Genomic DNA, 17,824 nt, shown 5'->3' with positions numbered 1-17,824 from the left:
GCGAGCGTATTGGTCCCGTCGAATGCAAGTAAGTTGACGACTTGATAAGTAGATGCCTCTCTCTGAATCATGAAAGAAACATTCTGAGGTTAATGTCCCTTAAAGCACAAAATTATATGTATACTGAAAGCCCATGCAAGGATGTTAGTAAAGATGTTGCCCAGCACAATTACCACTCAAATGTACAAAACGCTGCTTCTTGATGATTTAAAAATATTGAAAATAGACAGAATACGATTTTCTGTTAGCCTTTAGTTGTCATATGACAACCATGATAATGACAACTATGATACTTTTCAACTTATTCATATACAGGTTTTATGCGAAATCACATGTAGTCAACACTGTTGGTATAGAAGGTAGATGGGATCTCATTTGAAAGTGGCAAGCTCCTTCTTTGACCCCTTGAATGGGACATCATCTGTAAAAAAAATAGACATCCATCAATTTCAAATCAGGGGTCAATTTCCTTCTTAGATTCAGGTAATCTCCTCTTCTGAATGAAGGGTCACATGACAATGTAATTTGCGTGTGATCACTGTGGTAACCATTAAAACATGTCCTAACTAGGCATTAAAGGGATGTAAAACCCAAACATTTTCTTTCATGATTCAGATAGAGAATTCAATTTGAACACGTTTCCAATTTACTTCTATTTCTTTATTTGCTTCCTACTCTTGTTATCCTTTTCTGAAAGATTTATCTAGGTAAGCTCAGGAACAGCAAAGAACCTAGGTTCTAGCTGCTGATTTGTGGCAGCATATATATACCTACTAGCTGTTGCTTGCGGCTTCGCTCATGTGGATTTTGTGATTTGTAAAAAATAGTGAAAAATCTGACCACTCACAACGACATGGGTCCTCACGTGTGTGCCCGTTCGGGTTGCACACTCGCTGACATGAACTTCTTGAGTTTTCATTTATTCTCGTAATCTAAATACCAATTTTCACGTCTGTAACATTGTCGGTTTTTGAGTTATAGGTATCCTCATAAATCAGTCCACCCCCTTTGACCCCCTTAAGTGAATTTTGGGGAAATGGTAAAACGCCTGTTTCTTTATTTTTCAAGGATAATCTAAATACCAATTTTTACGTCTCTAACATCGTCGGTTTTTGAGATATAGGTAGCCTCATAAATCGGCCCCCTCTTTTGACCCCCTTAGGTGTTTTACCATTTCCCCAAAATCCACTTGTTTCTTTATTTTTCAAGGAGAATCGAAATACCAATTTTCACGTCTGTAACATCATCGGTTTTTGAGATATAAGTATCCTCATAAATCAGCGGCCCACACTTTTGACCCCATCTTAAGTGGATTTTGGGGAAATAGTAAAAACGTGTTTCTTTATTTTTCAAGGAGAATCTAAATACCAATTTTTACGTCTGTAACATGGTCAGTTTTTTAGATATAGGTATCCTCATAAATCAACCCCCCCCTCTTTTGACCCCCCTTAAGTGGATTTTGGGGAAATGGTAAAACATGTTTCTTTATTTTTCAAGGAGAATCTAAATACCAGTTTTCACGTCTGTAACATCATCGGTTTTTGAGATATAGGTATCCTCATAAATTAGCCCTCACACACACACTTTTGACCCTTCTTATTTGATTTTGGCGAAATGGTAAAACACCTGTTTCTTTATTTGTCAAGGAGAATCTAAATACCAATTTTCACATCTCTAACATTCTCGGTTTTTAAGATATAGGTATCCTCTTACATCAGCCCCCCTCTTTTGACCCCCCCTTAAGTAGATTTTGGGGAAATCGTAAAACATGTGTTTCTTTATTTTTCAAGGAGAATCTAAATCTAAATTTTCACATCTGTAACATCATTGGTTTTTGAGATATAGGTATACTCATAAATCGCCCCACACACACACTTTTGACCCCCCTTAAGTGGATTTTGTGGAAACGGTAAAACACGTGTTTCTTTATTTGTCAAGGAGAATCTAAATACCAATTTTCACGTCTGTAATATTGTTGGTTTTTGAGATATAGGTATCCTCAAAAATTAGCAAACCCCCCACTTTTGACCCCCATAAGCGGATTTTGGGGAAATGGTAAAACACCTGTTTCTTTATTTGTCATGGAGAATCTAAATAACGATTTTCACATCAATAACATTGTTGGTTTTTGAGATATAGGTATCCTCATAAATTACCCCCCACACTTTTGACCCCCCTTAAGTGGATTTGGGGGAAATGGTAAAACACGTGTTTCTTTATTTTTCAAGGAGAATCTAAATACCAATTTTCACGTCTGTAACATTGTTGGTTTTTGAGATATAAATATCCTCATAAAAATGTTCTCCCCCTTTTTCACCCCCTTAGGGACTTCATTTCCAAAAATCCTATCTTAGTGCGTACCTACCTACGTCATAAAAACAATGTACCTTTCAAATTTCACGCTCCTAGGTTAAACGATTTGAGCTGAGCGTTGATCAGTCAATCAGTCATTCAGTCAGTCAGGACTTTTTTACACACGTATATAGATTGTCATTGGCTCACACATGTGTTTATTTAGAAACCAGTAGTAGTGCATTGCTGCTCCTTCAATAAATTATACCAAGAGAATGAAACAAATTAGATAATAGAAGTAAATTAGAAAGTCGTTTAAAATTATATTCTCTTTCTGAATCATGAAAGAAAATATTTGGGTTTCATGCTAGTAGGTATTTGATAAGGGGTTGAGGTTCTTTTAGAATCCCTAACATCCCTTATTAGAAAACCAGAAAGCATGAAACTTAAAGGGACATTAAACACTAAATAAATGCTAGATAGAATAATTCATTCAAAGAAAAAATTAGTCTGAGAATAACATGTAGATTCATTTTATAAAGTTTCATTATCTGTTTAAACATTGACAAAATAAGTGTAAAGTTTTACGGCTATATTACGAGTCTTGCGTTAGCCTTAAAAAGCAGCGTTGAGAGGTCCCAATGCTGCTTTTTAATGCCCGCTGGTATTACGAGTCTGGCAGGTACAGGTGTACCGCTCACTTTTCTTCCATGACTCGACCTTACCGCAAATCCCCTTATGTCAATTAAGTATCCTATCTTTTTAATGGGATTTGCTTAACGCCGGTATTACGAGTCTTGGAAGAAGTGAGCGGTGGACCCTCTCCTGTCCAGACTCCTACCGCATTTAAAAGTCAGTAGTTAAGAGTTTTATGGGCTAACGCCGTAACATAAAACTCTTAACTAAAGTGCTACAAAGTACGCTAACACCCATAAACTACCTATTAACCCCTAAACCGCGCCCCCCCCCCCCCACATCGGAAACACTTTTATAAAATTTTAACCCCTAATCTGCCGACCGGGCATCGCCGCCACTTTAATAAATATATTAACCCCTAAACCGCCACACTCCCGCCTCGAAAACACTAGTTTAATTTTATTAACCCCTAATCTGCCGTCCCTAACATCGCTGCCACTTATCTACATTTATTAACCACTAATCTGCCACCCCCAACGTCGCTGCTACTATATTAAAGGTATTAACCCCTAAACCTAAGTCTAAACCTAACCCTAACCCCCCTAAACTAAATACTTACCTATAAAATAAACCCTAAGATAGCTACAATATAACTAATAGTTACATTGTAGCTAGCTTAGGGTTTATATTTATTTTACAGGCAACTTTGTATTTATTTTAACTAGGTAGAATAGTTATTAAATAGTTATTAACTATTTAATAACTACCTAGTTAAAATAAATACAAATTTACCTGTAAAATAAATCCTAAACTAAGTTACAATGACACCTAACACTACACTATCATTAAATAAATTACCTAAACTACCTACAATTAATTACAATTAAATTAAATAAACTAAAGTACAAAAAACAACAAACACTAAATTACAGAAAATCAAAAAATAATTACCATTTTTTTAAACTAATTTAACCTACTCTAATCCCCCTAATAAAATAAAAAAGCCCCCCAAAATAATAAAATTCCCTACCCTATACTAAATTACAAATAGCCCTTAAAAGGGCCTTTTGCGGGGCATTGCCCCAAAGTAATCAGCTCTTTTACCAGAAAAAAAAGAAAATACCCCCCCAACATTACAACCCACCACCCACACACCCAACCCTACTCTAAAACCCACCCAATCCCCCCTTAAAAAAACCTAACACTACCCCCTTGAAGATCACCCTACCTTGAGCCGTCTTCACCCAGCCGGGCACAAGTGGACCTCTAGAGGGGTAGAAGTCTTCATCTGATCCGGGCAGAAGAGGTCCTCCAAGCGGCAGAAGTCTTCATCCAGACGGCATCTTCTATCTTCATATATCCGGAGCGGAGCGGGTCCATCTCCAATCCAGCCAACGCGGAGCCATGCTCTTCAAACGAAGTCCAAGCAAAGAATGAAGGTTCCTTTAAGTGACGTCATCCAAGATGGAGTCCCTTGAATTCTGATTGGCTGATAGGATTCTATCAGCCAATCGGAATTAAGGTAGGAAAAATCCTAGTTGCTGATCCAATCAGCCAATAGGATTGAAGTTCAATCCTATTAGCTGATCCAATCAGCCAATAGGATTGAGCTTGCATTCTATTGGCTGTTCCAATCAGCCAATAGAATGCGAGCTCAATCCTATTGTCTGATTGTGTCAGCCAATAGGATTTTTCCTACCTTAATTCTGATTGGCTGATAGAATCCTATCAGCCAATCGGAATTCAAGGGACGCCATCTTGGATGACGTCATTTAAAGGAACCTTCATTCTTCGCTTGGACTTCGTTTGAAGAGGATGGCTCCGCGCCGGCTGTTTTGAAGATGGACACGCTCCGGATGGAAGAAGATAGAAGATGCCGTCTGGATGAAGACTTCTGCTGCTTGGAGGACCTCTTCTGCCCGGATAGAATGAAGACTTCTGCCCCTCTGGAGGTCCACTTGTGCCTGGCTGGGTGAAGACGGCTAAAGGTAGGGTGATCTTCAAGGGGGTAGTGTTAGTTTTTTTAAGGGGTGATTGGGTGGGTTTTAGAGTATGGTTGGGTGTGTATGGGTGGGTTGTAATGTTGGGGGGGTATTGTCTTTTTTTTTAGGTAAAAGAGCTGATTACTTTGGGGCAATGCCCCACAAAAGGCCCTTTGCTATTTGTAATTTAGTATAGGGTAGAGAATTTTATTATTTTGGGGGGATTTTTTTATTTAATTAGGGGGATTAGAGTAGGTGTAATTAGTTTGAAAAAATTGTAATTATTTTTTTATTTGCTGTAATTTAGTGTTTGTTGTTTTTCGTACTTTAGTTTATTTAATTTAATTGTAATTAATTGTAGGTAGTTTAGGTAATTTATTTAATGATAGTGTAGGGTTAGGTGTCATTGTAACAGGTTAGGATTTATTTTACAGGTAAAATTGTATTTATTTTAACTAGGTAGTTATTAAATAGTTAATAACAATTTAATAACTATTCTACCTAGTTAAAATAAATACAAAGTTGCCTGTAAAATAAATATAAACCCTAAGCTAGCTACAATTTAACTATTAGTTATATTGTAGCTATCTTAGGGTTTATTTTATAGGTAAGTATTTAGTTTTAAATAGGATTAATTTATTTAATTGTAGTAATATTTTTTTTAGATTATTTTAAATTATATTTAAGTTGGGGGGTTAGGGTTAGGTTTAGACTTAGGTTTAGGGGTTAATACCTTTAATATAATAGCGGCGACATTGGGGTGGCAGATTAGGGGTTAATAAATGTAGATAGGTGGCGGCGATGTTAGGGACGGCAGATTAGGGGTTAAAAATTTTAGGGGTTAAAAAATGTATCGTTTTATATCATCTCAAAGTGTTTAATGTCTCTTTAATTTTTGAAAGATGAAAGCTTACTCTTTTCAATTCGCCATTAATAGGTATTTGCCATAAAGGGTATCCTGGCCATAAATGGAGACTGATCCTCTATATGAAGTATAAAACACATACACAAAAATACCAATCATACTTTATGGAGGGGATTACCTTAAGCGGTTTTATGCTCTTCTAGCTAATTGTTATAAAAGTACTACACTAGTTCATTATGTTAAATGTTTTTAAAACAAAATGTATTGCTATCATTATAAATTGCTGCTTGTCTCTCTGGATATATTTAATCACGTAAAGGGATATGAAACCCAAACATTTTCTTTTGTGATTCAGACAGAAAATACATTTTAATTGTTTTTTTTTTCAAAATTACTTCTATTATCAAATTTGCTTAGTTTCCATGATATTTTTTGTTGAAGAAATACCTAGGTGGGCATCTGAAGCACTATATGGCACAAAATAGTGCTGCTATCTAGTGCTCTCGAAATAGGATAACATTCTTGCAAAACTGCTCCAGAAATGGGCTGGCTCCTGAGTTTACATCCCTGCTTTTTAAAAAAAGATGTCAAGAGAACGAAGAACGATAATAAAAGTAAATCAGAAAGTTGTTTACAATGATATGCTTTATCTCGCCGGTTCCAAACTGTGGGGCGCGCCTCCCCAGGGGGGCACCAGAGCTCTTAAGGGGAAGCGCGGGAACAGGAGCGGAAGTGTTTTTTATTTTATTAACTCCCCACTGAACAGCACCATGACAAGGAGACTGAGCGCCTCCAGAGGATCATTGCCATAAGTACAGATGGCTAAGAAGCAGGCTCTTATGATAGTTTCCTTGTCTCTGTGACTGCAGCCCTTATTGTGACCTTGCTGTAACTAGGATGGCCCTCAGCAGTTACACGGATGCATGTGCTGGCTGTTCCCACGGTATAATAAGGTTTTGCCTCACAGCTATACAGATATAATATTGATATACTTATTATACGAATATTATATCTATATTCTACAGTGGGAACAGCCAGCACATGCATCCGTGTACCAGCTGAGGGGGGGGCTCAACTTGAAAGGTTTCACCGAAGGGGGGGCCCAATGTGCAAGTCTTTGAAAACCTCTGCTCTATCTAAATCATGAAAGAAAAAATATTTTGGGTTTCATATCCCTTTAAGTATTATCAGATTGCTGGAAATACATTATTGTTGGCTTATCAATAGTGTCTGCAATATTACCCTCCACTTCATTTGAGTGAACAGTAATCTGGGATGAGTCCAAAACTTATTGTACATTTATATCAATGTCATTAGATTCCTGTGACACATTACAGATATCCTACATTTCTGATGATAAAAGAGATCTGTTCTATAGGTGATACAGTTGACTTTATATTCAAAGGTACAAATGAGAATGAGCTTTCTCGTCCATTATTTTTAGTAGCATTTTCAATTTGCACTGTAAAAAACCCAATTTAAAATAAGATATTAGGTAGAACTGATAAAAATAAATGATTGTCAGACAAAACACTATAATTGAACTATCATAGGTATTTATTCCAAACCAAGCTGCACAGAATCAGATTCCATCTTTCAAATGGGTAAACTTAATTGATTCTCCTATGCTCCCCACAAGAGTTTCTTCTGTCAGTATTTATTTTTGCTATTCTGCTTTTAACTTCAATTTGATATATCTTCTTGTATTATGGAATGGACCTTGTCATGATACTAACATATGGCACTGAATCTGATATATCTTTTATATAAAAGTTTTATTAGCACTGAATTTTCTACCAGACAATTTGCCAGAGTTTATCATATTTCTCTTCTACTTTTTTAGCAAGGCTTTCATTTTCTTGCTCAGTAAAAACAGAATTTCTAGTGGCATCTAACTCAACTGTCCTGTTTTTCCAACAGTATTATTCTATTGCAAAAGCAGAAATTATTTGTAAAATATGTTTCATTAACAAAAACAATTTAAGGGGATATCTTAAAATCCCATAATTACAAGTATTTGGTGTATTTTATGGACATTTACCAGATAGGGCAAGTGTGAAAAACATTATGAATATAATATTATTTGTTGCAAGTGATTTTTAGTGTGGAATTGGTACTGAAGTATACAAAGTAAAACAATGTAATTTTGACTGCAGCAAAAATAAATGCTGAGAGCGGGAGGGAGAAAGAGGGAGAGGGGGTCCTAGAGTGGAGAGGGGAAAAGATCTTGGAAGGGGGAGGTGGGGTAAATGAGGGGGTCATCTACACTACAGAAAAAATAAATTTGTTGTTTCTTTTTTATGTAAATAAAAAGAAAAAATAATAGAAACCTGGGTACTGGCAGACAGATGCCAGTATCTAAGATGGTGGAAAGTAGTTAGAGGGGGGAGGGTTAGAGAGCTTTTTGGGAGGGATCAGGGAGGTGGGAAGGTACATACACTGAAGAAAATAATAATAATAATAAAAAGAAATAATTAAAAAAAAAAGGACTACAACTACATACTGGCAGACTGTTTGCCAGTACCCTAAGATGGGGGGTGACCAGTGGGGAGTGAAGGGAGGGAAGAGAGCTGTTTGAGAGGATCAGGTAAGAATCAGGAGGTGGGAAGTGTCAGGTGGGAGGCTAATATCTACACTAAAGCTAAAATTAACATTACAAGCTACCTGGTTAACCCCCTTCACTGCTGGGAATAATAAAAAGTGTGGTGCACAGCTGAAATTAGCAAAAAAAACAATGGCAAAGACATATACTGTATGTCTGTGCTATTTCTGAACAAAGGGAATCCCAGAGAAGCTTTTACAGCCATTTGTGGCATGATTGTACAATCGGTACGTAAATAATTTCAGACAGAAACCTAAAGTTTGTGAAAAAGTTAATGATTTTTTTTTTTTTTATAACATTTGGTGGTAAAATGATGGCATGAAATATACCAAAATGGACCTATATCAATACCCTTCGGTTGCCTACTGATAATATATATATATATATTATATATATATATATATATATATATATATATATATAGTTTTGATAGTAAATTAAAAAACCAAGGCTCTATTTCTGTTTTAAAGGATGGATGGCAAAAATGCTACTAATGCTATGGTCCTTTGGGGAAGTTTTAGTCCGAAATGCCCGATCCTAAGGGGTGTAAAAATTCTATAAAAACATAATTACATTGAATTTTTATCAACAAAAATATAAAAACGTTTATTGTATCACAATATTATCCTGAGGACAAATGTCTAAAGATGTTAGCAGGGTTAGACTTGTAAAGTCTATTATACACTGACAATAGTAGGACCTGGACCAACACACAATATTAAAATATATTAATTATAGGGAATGGGCAAAAAACATAACAAAATTAGTCCTTTTAGTTTGCATTATAGATTATTTCATAAACAAATCTTAAGTGCATCACTGTTCATATAATTTATAACCTTTAACATATAATTTTTAATTTATTTCAATTAATTTGTGGTTAAAGTCAAATCTCCATCATCGATAACGTTATATCTATTGCATATGTGGAATATGTATAGCATCTTAGATTGCTTAGTTGTAATATGAGCAACCTTTATCGGATGACAAGTTACCAAAAACATACAGTGAGGGAAAAAATTATTTGATCCCTGCTGATTTTGTACGTTTGCCCACTGACAAAGAAATTATGTCTATAATTTTAATGGTAGGTTTTTTTGAACAGTCAGAGAGAGAATAACAACAACAAAAATCCAGAAAAACGCATTTAAAAAAAGTTTATAAATTGATTTGCATTTTAATAAGTGAAATAAGTATTTTCATCCCCTATAAATCAGCAAGATTTCTGGCACCCAGGTGTCTTTTTACAGGTAATGAGTTGAGATTAGGAGCACTCTCTTAAAGGGAGTGCTCCTAATCTCATCTGCTAACCTGTATAAAGACACCTGTCCACAGAAGCAATCATTCAGATTCCAAACTCTCCACCAATGGCCAAGACCAAAGAGCTGTCCAAAGATGGGTGTGGAGTCAGAAATTACTGAGGTTTTCCAGAGTGGGAGGAGTTTTAGCAGGCGGCGTATGCTAGCATTCCTGGTGTGTGAGCTCCACCGGCACCCTCCCGCCAACCATACCCGCCAGTGGTGAGTGTTCTCACCAGGCTTTTCATCCATGGAGGGATTGAAACTGGAGGCCCCTCTATGTCTGAGTCTGTGGCAGGAAGCCTCTAAAGCCAATCAGGCCCAGTCGCTGGAGCCAAGATCCAACGTGGGCTTTTCAGGCGGAAAGAAGAGGAAGCAGCACAGGATTCCCTGCAGACCAGGCTTTCGAAAAGCAAGCCAGCGATACTCCCGGAGTTGCCAGTCCCGGGCTTTCTTTTCCCCACACGGCCGCTTGTTAACAGCCAGCAAGAAGGAGAAGCAGCGGTAAAACTCCCAGGACCCCTGTGTGTCGTGAGAGTAAGGAGAGCGGGTTATACCGCCTTCACCCAAACGACTGATCCACAAAGGTCTGGCAGATAAAGGTGTGAGCAATCACCTGTGGGGTAAGCTGAACAGCCAAGATAAAAGAAGCTGATGAAGGGACACGGCCTAAGACACTGCACTTATACAGATATATTTGCCTCTATTTCAACACCTACAATTTGAAGGGGAATTTTTGAATGTGTATACAGAGAGTGCTATTATCATTTGAAAAGTGACTCTGCCCTAAGATCTTCTCTATATCAATATTGCTGTCTATAACCTAGCAGAGGGCAGTAAATATATCTGCTGCACCTTAGGAAATCATCTGTTTCTTATGGAACTTTTGTAATTGTACCAAGATTTAAAACTCTCTTGCTTGGAAGTACGGGACATTTCTGTTTATTAAGCTCCTACATAATACAATAATAACACTATCTCTGCTTTCTGGTTGGAACTTTTATCTACCGGTTCTGTATTCACCATACTTCAATAGATTGGGACTATGGTTGGGCCCAGTTCTTTATTTCTGGATAAAGCGTTTATATTTGTATGAAAATCCTGAGTCAAGTTATTTGAATAGTTGTTTGAGGATACATAAGCAGAAAATTAAAGGGGAACCTAGTGACTATACTTAAAAAAGCTCTCTTAGAAGCAAGCAACTAAGAGTTATTATAATATCCTATGCAACCTGAAAATAATCAATCATCTAGATTACGAGTTTTGCGTTAGAGGCTGTGAGGTGCTAACGAGCAGTTTTCCCTCACCGCTACATACCTGCAGCGCTGGTATTACGAGTTTTCAGAAACCTGTTGTTAAAAGACAAGCAGTGAGTGTTGAACAAAATTTAGCTCATTACCACACTCCAATACCAGCGATGCTTAAGTCAGCTCGCGCTCTATTTCCCCATAGGAATCAACGGGGAGAGCCGGCTGAAAAAAAGTCTAACACCTGCAAAAAAGCAACGTAAAACTCCTTAACGCAGCCCCATTGATTTCTATGGGGAAATAAAAGTTATGTCTACACCTAATACCCTAACATGAACCCCGAGTCTAAACACCCCTAATCTTACACTTATTAACCCCTAATCTGCCGCCCCTGACAACGCCGACACCTGCATTATATTATTAACCCCTAATCTGCCACTCCTAATCTGCTTACCTATAAAATAAACCCTAAGATAGTTACAATATAACTAATAGTTACATTGCAGCTAGCTTAGGGTTTATTTTTATTTTACAGGCAAGTTTGTATTTATTGTAACTAGGTAGAATAGTTATCAAATAGTTATTAACTATTTAATAACTACCTAGCTAAAATAAATACAAAAGTACCTGTAAAATAAAACCTAACATAAGTTACAATAACACCTAACACTACACTATAATTAAATACATTTACTAAATTAAATACAATTATAGTAAATTACACACAATTAGCTAAATTAAAATAATTAGCAAATTACAGATATTTAACACTAATTACACCTATCTAATAGCCCTATTATAAAAAAAAGGTCCCCCCAAATAAAAAAAAAAACCTAGCCATAAACTAAACTACCAATAGCCCTTAAAAGGGCCTTTGCAGGGCATGCCCCAAAGTAATCAGCTCTTTTACCTGTAAAAAAAAATACAAAACAAACCCCCTCAACAGTAAAACCACCACCCCACACAACCAAACCCCCCCCAAAATAAAATACTATCTAAAAAACCCTAAGCTCCCCATTGCCCTGAAAAGGGCATTTGGATGGGCATTGCCCTTAAAAGGGCAGTTAGCTCTTTTGCCACCCAAAGTCCCTAACCTAAAAATAAAACCCACCATATACACCCTTAAAAAAACCTAACACTAACCCCCCTGAAGATCGACTTACTGGGAGACGTCTTCATCCAATGCTGGGCCGAAGTCCATCCAAGATGGCGTCCCTTAGATTCCGATTGGCTGATAGAATTCTGTCCAGCCAATCAGAATTAAGGTAGAAAAAATCCTATTGGCTGATGAAATCATCCAATAGGATTGAAGTTCAATTCTACCTGGCTGATCCAATCAGCCAATAGAATTGAGCTCACATTCTTTTGGCTGTTCCAATCAGCTAATAGATGAGAGCTCAATCGTATTGACCTAATTTCATCAGCCAATAGGATCGAAGTTCTCAATCCTATTGGCTGATTTGTATCAGCCAATAGGATTTTTTCTACCTTAATTCCGATTGGCTGATAGGAATTCTATCAGCCAATCGGAATCTAAGGACGCCATCTTGGATGATGGTCACTTAAAGGTACCTTCATTCGTCGTTAGTCAGTCAGCAGAAGCGGATGCTCTGGAGTCGGAATGTCTTGAGATGGACCCCGCTCCGCGCCGGATGGATGAAGATAGATAGATGCCGTCTGGATGAAGACTTCTAACCGTCTTGAGGTACCACTTCGCCCGGCTTGGATGAAGACCTCTCCCGGCTTTGTTGAGGTCTTCGGCCCGGCTTGATGAAGACGTCTCCCAGTAAGTCGATCTTCAGGGGGTTAGTGTTAGGTTTTTTTTAAGGGTGTATTGGGTGGGTTTTATTTTTAGGTTAGGGACTTTAATATTTATGGTATAATTCAAATTTCACTCTCTGGTTAAATCAGGTTTTGAACTCCAGGTAGCTACATAGTTAGTTATAAGCTGCTTTGCTGCCTTCCTGACATAATAGGTAATAGGGTTCATAACCAAAGTAATAGTTGTAAGAGCCAATTTAACTACTATCAAGCGTTCTTGCCAACAACTAAAGTGTATACTTGTCTAAGCTATGAGGCTATATTGTTGAACTTTAACTGTTTAAACACTGAGAAGGCAAATCCTGTGTTTTTCTAAGATAGTGTTGTACAGGGTTAATAGAGGGACTGCACACAACACTACACTTGCTTGTTTATTCTGTTTTTTTTATTCACTAGTACACAAGCAATTGGGGAACATTAAAGGGACAGTCAACACCAGAATTTTTGTTGTTTTAAAGATAGAAATCCTTTTATTACCCATTCCCCAATTTTGCATAACCAACCCCCTGTTATATTAATACACTTTTTACCTCTGTGATTACCTTGTATCTAAGCATCTTCTCAGACAGACCCTGATCACATGACAATTTATTTATCTATGGACTTTCATTTTAGCCAATTAGTGCAGTGTCTGACCACAATCCACGGGCGGTGCTCACCAATGTTATCTATAGGGTTTACCTGAACTAGCTCTCTCCTGCTCGTGAAAAGCAAATACAAAGCATGTGATAAGAGGCGGCCTTCAAGGGCTTAGAAATTATCTATGAGCCTTCCTAGGTCTTGCTTTCAACTAAGATTCAAAAGTACAAAGCAAAATTGGTGATGAACGTAAATTGGAAAGTTGATTAAAATTACATGCCCAATTTATAAAACTTGAAAGTTTTTTTGGACTTGACTGTCCCTTTAATATTGTGTTCCCACACTTCTGGAACTATATTCAAGACTTACCCACTGATTTACACTCCTTTAATTCTGTGCACAAATATTGTTTTACAGATTGACTCATAGGGGGTAGTTATCAACGTGTCAACTTTCCTGCCTTCGCGCGGCCCAATACGCCCGCCTAAGCTCGCCTCACATCGCCCGACGCAGACCTGAAAAAATTCTCCTAAGTTATCAAGTAAAGCTGTCAATAATCAGCGGGGCGATGAGCAGCAGACTGTGAGAGTTATCGCTTGCATTCTATTGGCTGTTCCGATCAGCCAATAGAATTTGAGCTCAATCTGATTGGCTGATTGGATCAGCCAATCGGATTGAACTTGATTCTGATTGGCTGATTCATCAGCCAATCAGAATATTCCTACCTTAATTCCGATTGGCTGATAGAATCCTATCAGCCAATCGGAATTCGAGGGACGCCATCTTGGATGACATCATTTAAAGGAACCGTCATTCGGCGAGTAGGCGTCGGTTGAAGAGGATGTTCCGCGCGGCTTGGAAGAAGATGGCTCCCTCCGCTCCAGAAGAAAGAAGATTGAAGATGCGGCTTGATAGAAGACTTCAATCCCGATGATGGACTTCCGACTTCAGCCGATGATTGGATTTCTTCAGCCGCCGCTTGGATCCAGACTTCAGCACGAGGTTGGACGTCACCTCTTCAGCCCCCCCGCTTGGGCTTGGATCAACACTTCCGAGGCTTGGATCAAGACCTTCCGAGGTACCGATCAGTGAACCTGGTATGGTGAAGATAAGGTAGGAAGATCTTCAGGGGCTTCGTGTTAGTTTATTTAAGGGCGGGTTTGGGTTAGATTAGGGGTATGTGGGTGGTGGGTTTTGTAATGTTGGGGGGGTATTGTATGTGTTTCTTTTACAGGCAAAAGAGCTGAATTCTTTGGGGCTGCCCGCTAAGGGCCCTGTTCAGGGCTGGTAAGGTAAAAGAGCTTTGAAACTTTTTTAATTTACGAATAGGGTAGCGACATTTTTTTATTTTGGGGGGCTTGTTATTTTATTAGGGGCTTATTAGGGGCTTAGAGTAGGTGTAATTAGTTTAAAATTGTTGTAATATTTTCTAATGTTTGTAAATATTTTTTTGTAACTTAGTTCTTTTTTATTTTTTGTACTTTTGTTAGTTTATTTCATTGTATTTATTTGTAGGTATTGTATTTACATAATGTATTAATAGTGTAGTGTTTAGTGTAGGTTTAATTGTAGGTATTGTATTTAATTAATTTATTGATTGTGTAGTGTTAGGTTTAATTGTAGATAATTGTAGGTATTGTATTTAATTAATTTATTGATAGTGTAGTCTTAGGTTTAATTGTAACTTAGGTTATGGATTTTATTTTACAGTAAATTTGTAATTATTTTAACTATTTTAGCTTTAAAATAGTTCTTAACTATTTAATAGCTATTGTACCTGGTTAAAATAAATACAAAGTTTACCTGTAAAATAAATATAAATCCTAAAATAGCTATAATATAATTATAATTTATATTGTAGCTATATTAGGGTATTTTACAGGTAAGTATTTAGCTTTAAATAGAATTATTTATTTAATAAGAATTAATTTATTTCGTTAGATTTAAATTATATTTAAACTTAGGGGGGTGTTAGTGTTAGGGTTAGACTTAGCTTTAGGGTTAATACTTTTATCTAGAATAGTGGTGAGCTCCAGTCGGCAGATTAGGGGTTAATGTTTGAAATTAGGTGTCGGCGATGTTAGGGAGGGCAGATTAGGGTTAATACTATTTATTATAGGGTTATTGAGGCGGGAGTGAGGCGGATATAGCAGTTAATAACTTTATTATAATAGCGGTGCGGTCCGTCCCCGGCAGATTAGGGGTTAATAAGTGTAGGCAGGTGGAGGCGACGTTGTGGGGGGCCAGATTAGGGGTTAATAAATATAATATAGGGGTTGGCGGTGTTAGGGGCAGCAGATTAGGGGTACTTAGCTATTAAAGTAGCTGGCGGCGGCGTGTGGATGGCAGATTAGGGGTTTATAATTGTAGGTAGGTGGAGGCGACATTGTAGGGAGGCAGATTAGGGGTTAATAAATATAATATAGGGGTCAGCGGTTGTTAGGGGCAGCAGATTAGGGGTACATAGGATAACGTAGTTGCGGCAGTGTACGGAGCGGAAGATTAGGGGTTAAAATTTTTTTATAGAGTGGCGGCGATGTGGGGGGGCCTCGGTTTAGGGGTACATATGTAGTTTATGGGTGTTAGTGTACTGTAGAGCACAGTAGTTAAGAGCTTTATAAACCGGCGTTAGCCTAGAAAAGCTCTTAACTACTGACCTTTTTTTCTGCGGCTGGAGTTTTGTCGTTAGATTTTTAACGCTCTCTTTCAGCCTCGACTCTAAATAACCTGAGTTAGAAAGATCCCATTGAAAAGATAGGATACGCAATTGACGTAAGGGGATCTGCGGTATGGAAAAGTCGCAGCTGCAAAGTGAGCGTTTTAGACCCTTTCCTGACTGACTCCAAATACCGGCGGTAGCCTAAAACCAGCGTTAGGAGCCTCTAACGCTGGTTTTCACGGCTACCGCCCAACTCTAAATCTAGGCCTAAGATAGCTACAATATAATTAATAATTACATTGTAGCTATCTTAGGATTTATATTTATTTTACAGGTAACTTTGTATTTATTTTAGTAGTTAGAATAGCTATTAAATAGTTATTAACTATTTAATAACTACCTAGCTAAAAGAAATACAAAGTTACCTGTAAAATAAATCCTGATCGGAACAGCCAATAGAATGCGAGCTCAATCTGATTGGCTGACTGGATTTTTCCTACCTTAATTCCGATTGGCTGATAGAATCCTATCAGCCAATCAGAATTGAAGGGACGCCATCTTGGATGACGTCCCTTAAAGGAGCCTTCATTCGTCGGTAGTCCGTCGGTAAAGAAGGATGTTCCGCGTCGGCGGGATGAAGATTCAAGACCCGGCTTGGAAGATGACATCCCCGGATAGAAGGCTTCTTCAGCGACGCTTGGAAGATGACATCGTCCGGATGGAAGAATTCTTCAGCGCCGCTTGAGGATCACTTCATCGGATGGAGATTTCTTCAGCGCCGCTTGGAGGATCACTTCTGCCGGTCCGGGGTCTCCTCTTCAGTTCCATCGGTGGCTCGGCTGAGTGAAGACGACTAAAGGTAGGATGATCTTCAGGGATTAGTGTTAGGTTTTTTTTAAGGGGGGTTTGGGTTAGATTAGGGGTATGTGGGTGGTGGGTTTTAATGTTGGGGGGGTTGTATTTTTCTTTTACAGGCAAAAGAGCTGAACTCTTTGGGGCATGCCCCCACAAAAGGCACTTTTAAGGGTTGGTAAGGTAAAAGAGCTTTGAACTTTTTACTTTAGAATAGGGTAGGGCATTGTTTTTTATTTTGGGGGGGTTTGTTATTTTATTAGGGGGATTAGATTAGGTGTAAGTAGCTTAAAATTGTTTGTAAATATTTTTAAAATGTTTGTAACCTATTTTTTTTATTTTTGTAACTTAGATTTTTTATTTTTTGTACTTTAGTTAGTTTATGTAATTGTATTTAATTGAAGTTATTTGTAGGTAATTTATATAATTAATTTAATGATAGTGTAGTGTTAGGTTTAATTGTAACTGAGGTTAGGATTTATTTTACAGGTAATTTTGTAGTTCTTGTAGCTAGGTAGTTATTAAAGAGTTAATAACTATTTAATAACTATTCTAACTAGCTAAAATAAATACAAAGTTACCTGTAAAATAAATATAAATCCTAAAATAGCTATAATGTAAATTATTAATACATTGTAGCTATCTTAGGGTTTATTTTACAGGTAAGTATTTAGTTTTAAATAGGAATAATTATTAAAGTATAGTGTAGTGTTAGGTGTAATTGTAACTTAGGTTAGTTTTTAGTTTACAAGGTACATTTCTCTTTATTTTAGCTAGGTAAGCTATTAAATAGTTAATAACTATTTAATAGCTATTGTACCTAGTTAAAATAAATTGAAAGTTACCTGTAAAATAAAAATTAATCCTAAGATAGTCTACAATATAATTATTCGTTATATTGTAGCTATATTAGGGTTTATTTTAAAGGTAAGAAGTTAGTTTTTAAATAGGATTAACTTAGTTCATAATATAAATATTATTTAGATTTATT

General features: G+C 37.2%; 1 long non-coding RNA gene across 1 annotated transcript in view; it reads right to left on the bottom strand.

Annotated features, from left to right (window-relative positions):
- Nucleotides 1-293: 293 nt before the first annotated feature.
- The window catches only part of LOC128640515 (uncharacterized), a 38,123-nt gene continuing 20,592 nt past the window's right edge, over nt 294-17,824 (bottom strand). Inside the window, exon 2 of the long non-coding RNA XR_008399354.1 lies at nt 294-421. This is a non-coding gene — a long non-coding RNA (uncharacterized LOC128640515). The remainder of the gene's footprint in view (nt 422-17,824) is intronic.

The sequence above is a fragment of the Bombina bombina genome, chromosome 1 (assembly GCF_027579735.1).
Source record: "Bombina bombina isolate aBomBom1 chromosome 1, aBomBom1.pri, whole genome shotgun sequence".
Taxonomy (NCBI): Eukaryota; Metazoa; Chordata; class Amphibia; order Anura; family Bombinatoridae; genus Bombina; species Bombina bombina.
This window is presented reverse-complemented; position numbering and strand designations above follow the sequence as displayed.